The sequence below is a fragment of the Macaca thibetana genome, chromosome 11, assembly GCF_024542745.1.
Source record: "Macaca thibetana thibetana isolate TM-01 chromosome 11, ASM2454274v1, whole genome shotgun sequence".
NCBI lineage: Eukaryota > Metazoa > Chordata > Mammalia > Primates > Cercopithecidae > Macaca > Macaca thibetana.
The window spans coordinates 51,867,773-51,881,712 of record NC_065588.1 but is presented as its reverse complement, the minus strand read 5'-3'; the positions used below and the strand labels follow the sequence as shown (position 1 = coordinate 51,881,712).

General features: G+C 42.7%; 2 protein-coding genes and 1 pseudogene across 43 annotated transcripts in view; all 3 read right to left on the bottom strand.

Annotated features, from left to right (window-relative positions):
- The window catches only part of BLOC1S1 (biogenesis of lysosomal organelles complex 1 subunit 1), a 1,086,347-nt gene that overhangs the window by 123,290 nt on the left and 949,117 nt on the right, over window positions 1–13,940 (bottom strand). The window contains exon 1 of one of the 41 annotated variants that reach the window (XM_050748985.1): window positions 8,419–8,424. The exons of 39 other annotated variants lie outside the window; for them this stretch is intronic. The gene's annotated coding sequence lies outside the window, so the exon portion shown is untranslated. Of the gene's footprint in view, window positions 1–8,418; window positions 8,425–13,940 lie in introns of those variants that run through there. One more of the 41 variants, XM_050749020.1, reaches the window with a different exon arrangement.
- TMT1B (thiol methyltransferase 1B) overlaps window positions 1–13,940 on the bottom strand; it is a 686,675-nt gene that overhangs the window by 90,353 nt on the left and 582,382 nt on the right. The gene's annotated exons all lie outside the window — the stretch shown is intronic.
- LOC126931132 (zinc finger protein 669-like) lies at window positions 553–1,829 on the bottom strand (annotated as a pseudogene).

Below are 13,940 nucleotides of genomic sequence, written 5' to 3'. Positions count from 1 at the left end.
AGGTTTCTCTGCAGTGTGAGCTCTTTCATGTTTATGAGGGAATGGGAAACAGTAAATGTTTTACCACATTTCTTACATTCAAGGAGCTTTATTTATTTATTTATTTTTTGAGACGGAGTTTCACTCTGTCGCCAGGCTGGAGTGCAGTGGCACAATTTTGGCTCACTGCAACCTCCGCCTCCTGGACTCAAGCGATTCTCTTGCCTCAGCCTCCTGAGTAACCAGGACTACAAGCATATACTACCACACCCAGCTAATTTTTGTATTTTTAGTAGAGACGAGGTTTCACCAAGTTGGCCAGGATGGTCTCGATCTCCTGACCTCGTGATCCACATGCACAGGGCTTCCTCCCAACCCCCCGTGGCTTTTTATGTCCTTGAAAAAGAACTAAGACGACTGAAATGTGCCACCATGCCCAGCTAATTATTTTTTATTTATTTATTTTTTTTTAGACGGAGTCTCGCTCTGTCGCCCAGGCTGGAGTGCGGTGGTGCGATCTCGGCTCACCGCAAGCTCTGCCTCCTGGGTTCATGCCATTCTCCTGCCTCAGCCTCCTGAGCAGCCAGTGTGAGCCACCGCACCCAGCATTATTTTATTTTTTGTAGAGACAGGGTTTCACCATGTTGCCCAGGTTGTTTCACATTGTTTTAATCCAGGCTGGCTATGAACTCCTGGGCTCAAGCAATACACACACCTTGGCCTCCCAAAGTGCTGGGACCACAGGCTGAGTCACCACACCCAGCCTCTATATCATGACTTCTTTCATGGCGAGTAAGGTGACTGGAACGAGTGTAGGCTTTACCGCATCTCTTACATTCATAGGGTTTTTCTCCAGTATGAATTCTTTCGTGGAGGTGAAGGGAACTGAGGTGACTGAAGGCTTGGTCACATTGTTTACATTGATGGGGTTTCTCTCCAGTATGAGTACTTCTGTGGTTACAAAGGGGACTCAAACGACTAAAGGCTTTGCCACATTGTTTACATTCATAGGGTCTCTCTCCAGTATGAATGCTTCCATGGTAACGAAGGGAAGTGGAAGAGTTGAAGGCTTTATCACATTTGGTACATTTATAGGGTCTTTCTCCAGTGTGAGTCCTTTCATGCGTCTTAAAAGAACAAGAAAATCTGAATGTTTTCCCACATTCCTTACATTTGTAGGGTTTCTCTCCAGTGTGAGTTCGTTCATGTGTTAGACAAGAACCTGAAACAGTGAACACTTTACCAAATTGTTTACATTTATAGGGTTTTTCTACTGTGTGAGTTCTCTGATGTCTTTCAACTGAATTGAGAAAATAAAAAACTTTCCCACATATTGTACATTTATAAGCTGGATTTCCACTGTGCATTATCATGTGTCTTCTAGCACCTGGAACGGAAATGAAGAATTTCCCACACTGTTCACATTTATATTGCTTCTCTCCATATGGTTTGTATCCTGAGTGAGCTAGGATGTGCCTATTAAGGAGGGAATGACATACAAAGAATTTTCCACAAATACTGCATTCCCATTGTTTTAATCCAGTAGAAATGTTCTCATTCAGATCAAGATTTGGAATTTGGCTGACAACTTGTCCATACTGACTACCTTCTTTGCTTTCACATAGTCTCTGTACCATATGATTTCTACAGAAGCCAGGTTCCTGCAGGTTTCCTGCATCACTTCTCTGTAGATATTCTTCTGAGAAGAATCTAGCAAAGCCCATTCCTCCTGGGTAAAGTTCACAGCCACATCCTCAAATGCCACGGAGTCCATTCCTCGGCTTCCCGGGTGACCTGGTGTCAGCTAGGGATGTCCCAATACCCGCAGGTCACAGGGTGGCAGAGGCTGCTGCAGAGCCACCTGGGCCTCGCAGAGTCAAGAAGTAGCTGCCCTTCTTTCTTTTAGAGCCATGGAAGTTCATCTGCCTGAGGGCCATGACTAAGGCGGTGGCCCTTTTTTGTCTCATCTGTTTCATTCAGCCTGCTCCTCCTTATCCCCATTATAAAACACCAAAGTTGCCAAATTCAGTAGAGTTTTCAAATTTTGATTGGGGCTGAGGGCAGACTTCTGAAGTTTTTTTTTAAATGTCTGCATCTGACTGAGTAAGATTCTTTAAGATTAGTTGGTCTTTAATAGAGTCAGGTGACAAGGAGGTATGCTTTCTGAATGCCTCCTTTAGCCTCTCTAAAAATGCCATCGTGTTTTCTTCCTTTCCCTGTGTTATAGTGGACATCATTGAGTAATTCATTGGCTTTTTTTTTCTGGTCTTTCTTAATCCCTCTAGTATACAAGTCAGTAAATGCCTGTGACTCCAGTCTCCACGCTCCAAATTGAGGTCCCAATAAGGATCCACACTGGGAACCTACTGTTGGCCTGTGGGGAATTGTTCCCTTTCTTCTGATGTCATTTTATCATTTACCTGGCTTAGGTACCAGAGATCCCCAAACTCCCGGGCTGCAGCTAAGACAGTCTTTTTTCACTGGGAGATAATGTGTGACCTAATAACAACATAATATCTCTCTACGCTAAGTCAAAAGGTTGTTCCAATCCCTGTAAGACGTCTATGTATCCATCAGGATTATCTAAGAATTTTCCTAGTTCAGGTTTGATTTGTTTTAAATCTGAGAGGGAAAAACAGACAGGTACTCACGCCGGGCCAAAGTCTCCTCCCCCTCCTTGGAGAGGACACAATTGAGGGCCATGGGCACCTTTCGGTTCCTTGACTATCTTTTTGTCTGGTTCCTTTCGGGCTGTTAGGGTCAAAGGATAGTCCTTACTAGTGGGAGGGGGAGCTGTGGGGAGACCTGGGTATGGGGGTACGCTTTGAGGACCCCCGGTATGATGTAAATTACACTTTTTACATAATTGTGGGTTATCCCTTAGTGAGAAAAAAACCTGTACATATGGCACTTCACTCCATTTGCCCTCTCTTTTACAAAAGAGATCTAGCTGTAGGATGCTATTATAGTTTATACTTCCCTTGGATGGCCATGTCTGTCCTCTGGGAAGAGGATATTGTGGCCAGGTGGTGCTGCAGAAAAATATAAGTCGCTTCTTCTTCAGCATTTGAGGGTCAAATTGGTCCCAATTATTCAGGATACTCCTCGGGGTGGCTTCGCTTTTGAGGGAACATCTCCCGTCTGAAAGGAGGAGCCCTAGTCATCCCCTACTGAGCACAAACCCTAGGGTATCCCTTATGGTCCTAGTGTCCTTCTCTTTCCAGGGTGCGCAGTCACCCATGGAACCTTTCTTATTGGATTTAATTGAGCTTACCGACTTAGAAGTTTTGCCCAGACTCATTTCCGGCCCTTTTTTAGTCACAAAAAAAGGGGGCTGGGGCTGCTGGATTTTAGTGGCTCCTTACCAGCATGCCCACAATTGCCTTTGCATCTGTGAGTGGGTCTTAGGTTCAGGGTGTATTTTGAGTTCAGAGACCAGGCACCAGGTAGCATATTTCTGGGCTTGGAGCTGTTCCAGCAAGATAAATTCCTTGAAAATGGCACTGAAGCACAACAGTTTTAGGGTAGGCAGTGGCAAATTGGATGACCAAGGTTGCAACAGTTTTTTTCATACCCAAATTTTCTGTCCCCTATTTGCCCTCATAAGAATATTCATTGACCTTTGGACTTGAATCGGGGACCTATTGTCTGTTATATTGTTTTTGGCCCATACGTCTGACTGCTTCAAGTGGAGAAGCTCTACAGTTCTAATCGCTGATCCCAGACAGGAAAGGTGGTAATTAAAGTAGCCTCTACAATCTGGAGTAAGTTGAGGGCAACAAAAGGAAAAGTGTCCTGGGTCTTCTATCAGCCGCTGACCTGCCTTTTGATGTCCTGGATAATGCCTTGGGTACAGGTTATGAGGGACAGGTCCCGTATAAGTATATTGATACCCATTTGCATAAGAATAAGCCTGGGGGCACCATAGGCAAGGGTCTTTGGATTGCCACCACACTCGACTTAGGCTCCTAGCCAAAAGATTCTTAGACTCATGGGTAGGAAAGATCCTAGAGGATAGGGCCTCAAGAAAGTCTTCTCTGAGGACGTTAGGACCCAGGAGGCATGGAGCAGAAAGGGCAGGGAACTCACACATGGGCGATTGCAGAGTAGAGGCTTGTCGCGGTGCCATGATCTCCACTGGGTCAGTGCTGGGAGTTCGGGATGAGGGTTTTCCACCTCTAGCCAGAGAAGATAGAACAGAATAGCAAGTGAAAGGGGTCTGGTGTTACTCACCACTTTGGAGAAATCCCAGACGGGCCCCCAGAAATGAGAGGAGAAGTCTTCCCCTATCAAAGGTATTTTCTCCATTGAAAGGTTAATGGTCTCACAGGCTTCAAGGAATGAAGCCGTGGATGGCAGTGGCGAGTGTTACAGCTCAATTAGAGAAAAAGGTGGACCCACAGAGTGTGAGGCAGCAGGATTTATTAAAGTGAAAGGGAAAGTAAAGTGAAAGTGAAAGTAAAGCTTCCACATGGTGGAAGTGGATCCGGAAGGGTTTCCCAGGTCCTCACTCTTATTTGGCTTTTAGGGTTTGAGCTCGGAGTTCTACTGTTAGCCTTATGGGGATTTCTTTGTAAGTGACCTGTCCTTTCTCTATAGATGCCTTTAATATTTTTTCTTTCAGTTTTACTTTAAAAAATCTGATGATTATGTATCTTGGGGATGATCTTCTTGCATAGAATCTTGCAGGAGTTCTCTGTATTTCCTGAGTTTGACTGTTGGCCTCCAGTAAGATGGACAGTTTTCATGGACAATATCCTAAAATATATTTTCCAGGTTGTGTACTTTCTCCCCTTTCCTTTCAGGGATGCCAATGATTTGTAGATTTGACCTCTTTACGTAATTCCACACTTCTTGGAGGTTTTGTTCATTCTTTTTTATTCTTTTTTCTTTATTTTTGTCTGACTATCTTATTTCAGAGAACCAGTCTTCAAGTTCTGAGATTCTTTCTTCAGCTTGGTTTATTCTGCTGTTAATACTTGTGATTGCATTGTGAAATTCTTGTATTGTGTTATTCAGCTCTGTCAGACCTCTTAGGTTCTTTCTTATAGCAGATATTTTGTCCTTCAGCTCCCGTATCACTTTATTGTGATTATTATTTTCTTGGATTGGGTTTTGCCATCCTCCTGAATCCCAGTGATGTTTATTCCTATCCATATTCTGAATTCTATTTCTGTAATTCCAGCTAGTTTGGCCTGGTTAGAAACTCTTGTTAGAGAACTGGTGTGGTCGTTTGGAGGACATATGACACTCTAGCTATTTGAGTTACCAGAGTACTTGCATTGGTTCTTTCTCATCTCTGTGTGTGGGTGTTCCTTTAACTGCAGTGTAGATTGAGTACAATCAAGAGACTTCTTTTCTGGATGTTTTCACCAGGCTAAAATCTTGTGTAGGGTCTTTATTTGAAGCTGACTTCTTGTCTCTGGTTTCAGAGGGGGGTATGTTAGTGAGGTATTTTGGCATTGAAGCTTTGGAGTGTGATCCAGCAGGTGACACTTAGGCTTATTGGTAAGTTGATAGACTCACCGCTTGGGTGTGACTCCCCTATGTTTCCTCGAGTTGCAGCCATGTTCCTTCTCAGTGCACTTAACATATGGTTTCCTCTCTCCCTTGAGTGCTGGCTGTAGTTCACAACTTGGCACTCCTGGGCTGCCCACTGCAGCTCTGGAGTGATCTCAGTGTTTATGCTCTTTCCCCAGCTTAGAGGCAGCAGAGGAAGAGATCTTAGTAGTGGTTGTGGCCAAGGGTTTGTTTGCTTGACTCCTGAGGGTTCCATCTCAGAGAGATGCAGGTCAGCAATTGCTCAGTGCAGTCAGCCCAAGATGAAGGATTTGTGCTATGGGCCCAAGCAAGGGGTTCCCTGTCTGGTAATGAACCATGGGGGTGGTGTGGGACCTGGGGGAGATGGACTCATCTCCTCTCCTTGAGTTGACTGCAGCTTGTTGGATGTGTGAATAAGGCACTTAGGGTCTTTGCTCCCTTGTTAGTCTGAGGGTGGCAAGGGCAGTTTCATTGCAGAGGCAGTGGCAGAAAGGCTTTCAGCTGACCTGGGAGGCTCTGTCCAGGGAGTTGCTGAGTTGGTACTGGCTCAATAGCTCTAGTAGTGGGGTGGCTGGAAGTCCAGGCCTGGGGGACCTTCCTAGTGAGGCGATATGGGAACAGTCTGGCCACTTTTCCATATGGCTGCTGTGGTATGCTTGGAGCCACTTCGGTTCCTTGTGTTCTCAGATTTTCCAGAACCTGGAGGTATCACCAGTGAAGGGTGTGAAACAGCAAAGATGACAGCCTATCCCTTCCTCTGAGAGCTTTGTCCCAGGGAGGTACAGACCTGTTGCCAGCCCAAAGGCACCTGAAGGAAGTGGCTGGAGAGCCGAGCTGGGAGGTCCTGCCCAGTGAGGAGGAATGGGATTGGGACTTGCTTGAAAAAGCAGTCTGGCCATGTTTTGGTAGAGCAGCTGTACTGTGCGGAGGGTCCACTTCAGGCCCCATTGACCTCAGACACACTGAACCCAAAGGCTGGAAAGGCTAACTCGCTCAAAAAGCAAATATGGTAGCCTGCCCCTCCCTTTGAGAGTGCCATCCTGGGGGGGATTTCAGATTTTTGTTGGCTGAAGAGCTCAGGTGGGGGTGGCTGGAGGCACCAGTTGGGAAGTCCTGCCCAGTGAGGAGGAATGGGAGTGGACACCTGGTTAAAGCAGCAGTCTGGCTGTGTTTTGGTAGAGCAGCTGTGCTGTGTTGGGGGATCCCTTCTCCCCCATGTCAACTCAGACCCTCCAAAGCTTGAAAGCTAGAATGGCTAAGGTGCTCAAACAGCAAAGATGGTGGCCTGCCTCTCCCTGTGGGAGCTGTCTTAGGGAGGTGCAGTGCCACTCCTGGTAGCTGGCTGGAATCGCAAGCCAGTGGGTCTTATCTTGTGAGTTGTTATGGAAGTGGGGCCTTGCAGGTTGTTATGGAACAGCTGTTTGGGCGAATTAGCCTTTCCAGCCTTTGGGCCTCAGAGTGTCTGAGGTCAGTGGGGCCTGAAGTGGACCCTCAGCACAATACAGCTGCTCTACCAAAACATGGCCAGACTGCTTTTTTAAGCAAGTCCCAATCCCATTGCTCCTCACTGGGCAGGACCTCCCAGCTGGGGTCTCCAGTCACTTCCTACAGGTGCCTTTGGGCTGGTAACAGGTCTGTACCTCCCTGGGCTGTTGCTGCTCAGTATCCTGGATTCAGCCTCTTTCCTAGGGGTATGTACAGGAACCTAACCTCCCACTTTGCTGGAGCTACAGCTACTTTTGTCAAAAAGCCTGAATATTTAATGCTCCAGGGTCTCCTTCCATGCCTCAGTGGCTGCTCTGCTAAGACTCCACATAGCTCTGTTTGTCAGACTGAAGACCGAAGGCCCTGGTGCAGTGGGTTCACAAGGAGATCTCTTGACCTAAGGGTTGCAAATATATGTGGGAGAAGAGTAATTTCCTGGGGTTGCTCATTCATTCACTGCTTCCCTGGGCAGGAGAGGGTTCCCCAGGCTCCATGTTGCTCCCAGGTGGGCTGTTTTCTTGTCTTGCTTTTCTTCATTTTCTGTGGGACAAGTTGTTTTCTTGATTAGTCCTGATATGAGTACCAGGATATTTCAGTTGAAGGAGTTGTATTTACTTGCCCCTTCTGTTCCTCTCCATGAGAGCCACACAAACTAGCTGCTTCTAGTTGGCCACCTTGGCCACTCCCTTCCCACATTCTCTTTATTCAGTCCACCCATGATGGGCACCTAAGTTGATTCTCTGTCTTTGCTTTTGTGAATAGCAAAGCAATGAACATATGCATGTATGTATCTTTTTGGTATAATACTCTATTTTCCTTTGGATGTATATCAGTAATGGTACAGCTGGGTCAAATGGTAGTTCTCAGTTTTTTGAGAAATCTCCAAACTACTTTCCACAGTGGCTGAATTAATTTACATTCCACCAAAAGTGTATAAGCATTCCCCTTTCTCTGCAGCCTTGCTAGCAACTGTTATCTTTCGACTTTTTAATTATAGCCATTCTGACTGGTGTGAGATGGTATCTCATTGTGGATTTGCTTTGCATTTCTCTGATGATTATTTCATGTTTGCTGGTTGCATGAATGTCTTTTTTGAGAAGTGTTTGTTCATGTCCTTTCCCTTTTTTTTTTTTGAAACGGAGTCTCGCTCTGTCACCCAGGCTGGAGTGCAGTGGCTGGATCTCAGCTCACTGCAAGCTCCGCCTCCCGGGTTCATGCCATTCTCTTGCCTCAGCCTCCCAAGTAGCTGGGACTACAGGCGCCTGCCACCATGCCCGGCTAATTTTTTGTATTTTTTAGTAGAGACGGGGTTTCACCGTGTTAGCCAGCATGGTCTCGATCTCCTGACCTTGTGATCCACCCATCTTGGCCTCCCAAAGTGCTGGGATTACAGGCTTGAGCCACCGCGCCCGGCCCCCCCATTTTATTTCTATACACCATTAACACCCATGCTGAGAGTCAAATCAAGTACACAATCTCATTTACAATAGCCACAAAGAAAATTAAATACCTGGAAATACAGCTAACCAAGGAGGCAAAAGATCTCTACAAGGAGAACTGCAAACACTGCTGAAAGAAATCAGAGATGACACAAATAAATGGAAAAACATTCCGTGCTGAAAACTTAGTAAAATCAATATTGTTAAAATGGCCATACCGCCCAAAACAATTTACAGATTCAACACCATTCTTATTTACCAATGCCATTCTTCACAGAATTAGAAAAATCAATTATAAAATTCATATGGAACCCAAAAAGAGCCTGAATAGCCAAAACAATTTTAAACAAAAAGAACAAAGCCAGAGGCATAACACGACAAACTACACAAGGCTACCATAACCAAAACAGCATGGTACTGGCACAAAAACAGACACATAGACCAATGAAACACAATAGAAAACTCAGAAATAAAGCTACATACCTATAATAATCTAATCTTCAACAAGACTGACAGAAACAAGCAATGAGGAAAGTACTCCCTATTCAATAAATGGTGCTGGGAAAACTGGCTAGCCAAATGCAGAAGATTGAAGCTGAATCCCTGCATTTCACAATTTTTATTTTTTGAGAAATTGCTATATAATTTTCCATAATGGAAATACTAATAAATGGCTATACTAATTTACATTCCCACCAAAAATGGGCTCTTTGTTATTTGTTTCTTTTTTTGCTATTGAGGTGTATTAGTTCCTTATAAATTTTAGATATTAACCCTTTATTAAATATATGATGTGCAAATATTTTTTTTCTGATTTTATAGGTTGCCTTTTTATTTTGTTGGCTGTTTCCTTTGTCGTACAGAAACATTTTAGTTTGATGTAGTCCCACTTGTTTACTTTTGCTTTTGTTGCCTGTGTTATTGATGTCGTATCTAAAAATTCATTGCCAAGACCAATGTCATGGTACCTTTCCTTATGTGTTCTTTTAAGAGTTTTATGGTTTCACATCTTACCGTTTAAATCTGTAACACATTTTGAGTTGATTTTTGTGTATGGTGGAAGATAATAATTTAACTTTATTTTTTTGCATGTAGATATTCATTTTTCCTAAACAATTTATTAAGGAAACTATGTTTTCCTCCTTTCTGTATTCTTGGCAGATTCGTGGAAGTTTCATTGACCATATATATATGTGTGGATTTATTTCTAGGTTCCTTATTCTCTTTAATTGGTCTAAATGCCTGCTTTGATGCCAGTACTATATTGTTTTGATTACCATAGCTTCGTAATAGAGTTTGAAATCAGGAAGTGTAATCTTTCCATCTTTGTTCTTTTTGCTAATTTATTTTTTGCCTATTTGAGTTCTTTTTTGGTTCCATACAAATTTTAGGATTGTTTTTTCTACTTCTGTGAAAGATGTCGTTGGAATGTCGATGGAGATTGCATTGAATCTGTAGATTACTTTGGGTACTATGGACATCTTAGCACTATTAATTCTTACTATCTAATAACACAGGATATCTTTCCATTTATTTGTGCCTTTTTCAATTTCAATTAATTGCAGTTTGTAGTGTACAGATCTTTCTCCTCCTTAGTTAAATTTATTCATAAGTATTTTTAATGCTATTATAAATAGGATTGCTTTCTTTTTTTATTATACTTTAGGTTCTGGGTTACATGTACAGAACGTGCAGTTTTGTTACATAGGTATACACATGCCATGATGGTTTTCTGTATGCATCGACCCATCACCTACTTTAGGTATTTATCCTAATGTTATTCCTCCCCTAGCCCCCCACCCCCAACAGGCCCCAGTGTGTGATGTTCCCCTCCCTGTGTCCATGTGTTCTCATTGTTCAGCTCCCACTTACGAGTGAGAACATGCGATGTTTGGTTTTCTGATCTTGTGATAGCTTACTGAAAATGATGGTTTCCAGCTTCCTCCATGTCCCTGCAAAGGACATGAACTCATCCTTTGTTATGGCTGTGTAGTATTCCATTGTGTATATGTGCCACATTTTGTTAATGCAGTCTATCTTTGATGGACATTTGAGTTGGTTCCAAGTCTTTGCTATTGTGAATAGTGCCGCAATAAACATATGTGTGCATGTGCCTTTATTGTAGAATGATTTATAATCTTTTGGGTATAGTAATGGGATTCCTGGGTCAAATGGTATTTCTAGTTCTAGATCCTTGAGTAATCACCACACTGTCTTCCACGATGGTTGAACTAATTTACACTCCCACCAACAGTGTAAAAGCGTTCCTATCTCTCCGCAGCCTCTCTTGCATCTGTTGTTTCCTGACATTTTAATGGTTGCCATTCTAACTGGTGTGAGATGGTATCTCATTGTGGCTTTGATTTGCATTTCTCTAATGACCAGTGATCATGAGCATTTTTTTCATTTGTCTGTTGGCTGCATAAATGTCTTCTTTTGAGAATTGTCTGTTTACATCCTTTGCCCATTTTTTGATGGGGCTGTTTGCTTTTTTCTTGTAAATTTGTTTAAGTTCCTTGTAGATTCTGCATATTAGCCCTTTGTCAGGTGGATAGATTGCAAAATTTTTCTCCCATTCTGTAGGTTGCCTGTTTACTCTGATGATAGTTTCTTTTGCTGTGCAGAAGCTCTTTAGTTTAATTAGATTCCATTTGCCTATTTTGGCTTTTATTGCCATTGTTTTTGGTGTTTTAGTCATGAAATCTTTGCCCATGCCTATGTCCGCAATGGTATTGCCTAGGCTTTCTTCTAGAGATTTTATGGTTTTAGACCTTACATTTAAGTCTTTAATCCAAATTGAGTTACTTTTTGTATGAGGTGTAAGGAAGGAATCCAGCTTTAGCTTTCTGCATATGGCTAGCCAGTTTTCCCAACACCATTTATTAAATAGGGAATCCTTTCCCCATTGCTTGTTTTTGTCAACTTTGCCAAAGATCATGTGGTTGTAGATGTGTTATTTCTGAGGTCTGTGTTCTGTTCCATTGGTCTATACATCTGTTTTGGTACCAGTACCATGCTATTTTGGTTACTGTACCCTTGTAGTACAGTTTGAAGTCAGGTAGCATGATGCCTCCAGCTTTGTTATTTTTGCTTAGGATTGTCTTGGCTATTCAGGCTCTTTTTTGGTTCCATGTGAAATTTAAAGTAGTTTGTTCCAATTCCGTGAAGAAAATCAATGGTAGCTTGATAAGTATAGCATTGAATCTATAAATTACTTTGGGCAGTGTGGCCATTTTCATGATATTGATTCTTCCTATCCATGAGCATGGTATGTTCTTCCATTTGTTTGTGTCCTCTTTTATTTCATTGAGGCATGGTTTGTAGTTCTCCTTGAAGAGGTCCTTCACATTTCTTGTAAGTTGTATTCCTAGGTATTTTATTCTCTTAGTAGCAATTGTGAATGGGGGTTCACTCATGATTTGGCTCTCTATTTGTCTGTTCTTGGTGTATAGGAATGCTTGTGACTTTTGCACATTGATTTTGTATCCTGAGACTGCTGAAATTGCTTATTAGCTTAGGGAGACTTTGCCCTGAGATGATGGAGTTTTCTAAATATACAACCATGTCATATGCAAACAGGGAGAATTTGACTTTCTCTTTTTCTGTTTGAATACTCTTTATTTCTTTCTCTTTCCTGATTGCCCTGGCCAGAATTTCCAATACTGTGTTGAATAGGAGTGATGAGAGAGGGCATCCTTGTCTTGTGCATTTTCAAAGGGAATGCTTAGTTTTTTCCCATTCAGTATGATATTCGCTGTGGATTTATCTTAAATAGCTCTTAGTATTTTGAGATATGTTCCATCAATACCTAATTTATTGAGTGTTTTTTAGCATGAAGGGCTGTTGAATTTTGTCAAAGTTCTTTTCTGCATCTATTGAGATAATCACATGGTTTTTGTCACTGGTTCTGTTTATGTGATGGATTTCATTGGTTGATTTGCATATGTTGAACCAGCCTTGCATCCCCAGGGCCAAGCTGACTTGATCATGGTGGATAAGCTTTTTGATGTGCTGCTGGATTTGGTTTGCCAGTATTTTATTGAGGATTTTTGCATAGATGTTCATCAGGGATATTGTCCTGAAATTTTCTTTTTTTGTTGTGTCTCTGCCAGGTTTTAGTGTCAGGATAATGCTGGACTCATAAAATGAGTTAGGGAGGAGTTCCTCTTTTTCTATTGATTGGAATAGTTTCAGAAGGAATGGTACCAGCTCCTATTTGTACCTCTGGTAGAATTCGGCTGTGAGTCTGTGTGGTCCTGGACTTTTTTTGGTTGGTAGGCTATTAATTACTGCCTCAATTTCAGAACTTGTTATTAGTCTATTCAGAGCTGTGGTGTGCTCCACCTAGTTTTAACTTCCCGGCAGCTTTTTTTACACTGTTTGGGTAAAATCATCTACTCTACTCATCTACTTGGGTAAAATCATCTACTCAAGCCGAGCAATGGTGGATGCCCCTCCCTCTAGCAAGCTGGAGCATCTCTGATCAGCCTCAGACTGCTGTGCTGGCAGCGAGAATTTCAAGCCAGTGGATATTAGCTGGCTGGGCTCCATGGCTGAGCTAGATTACTTGGCTCCTTGGCTTCAGCCCCCTTTCCAGGGGAGTGAATGGTGCTGTCTTGCTGGCATTCCAGGTACCACTGGGGTATGAATAAACAAAACAAAACAAAACAAAATAAAAGGTAAAAAAAAACCCTAAAAAACCTCCTGCAGCTAGCTTGGTGTCTGCCCAAACGACCACCCAGTTTTGTGCTTGAAACCCAGGGCACTGGTGGTGTAGTCACTGGAGTTAATCTCCTGGTCTTCCATTTGCAAAGGCCATGGTAAAAGTGCAGTATCTGGGCTGGACTGCACCATATCTCATGGCACTGTCCCTCATGGCTTCTTTGGTAGGGGAGGGAATTTCCCAAACCCTTGTGCTTCCTGGGTGAGGTGACACCCCACTCTGCTTTGACTCACCCTCTGTAGGCTGCACCCACTGTCCAACCAGTCCCAGTGAGATGAACCATGTACCTCAGTTGGAAATGCAGAAATCACTCACCTTCTGTGTTGATCTTGCTTGGAACTGCAGACTGGAGCTGTTCCTATTTGGTCATCTTGCCAGCAATCGGCACTAAATACTTTAACATGGTAATCATAATCGCTTTATAGTCACTGTCTAATAATTCCAACATCTGTGTCATTTCTGAGTCTAGTTCTATTCATTGCTTTATGTTTTGCTACTGTTTTTTTCTCACTTTTTTGTGTGTCTTGTAATTTTTGATTTCATGTTAAACAGTATGTATAGACAAACAAGCAGGACTGAAATAAATAGTATTATACCCAGAAATGGGCATGAATTTTATTCTGTAAGGCTGATGGTTGGTGGATTGAATCCATCTAGTAAAGAACTGAGATTAGCTTAGTTTTGTTCATGTTGCTATCAATAACTTCAGTGCACTACAGTCTTCAAAATCCTTCAAAGTTGAGTTGGTTTGTTTGGAAAAATGTCCTAGTCAA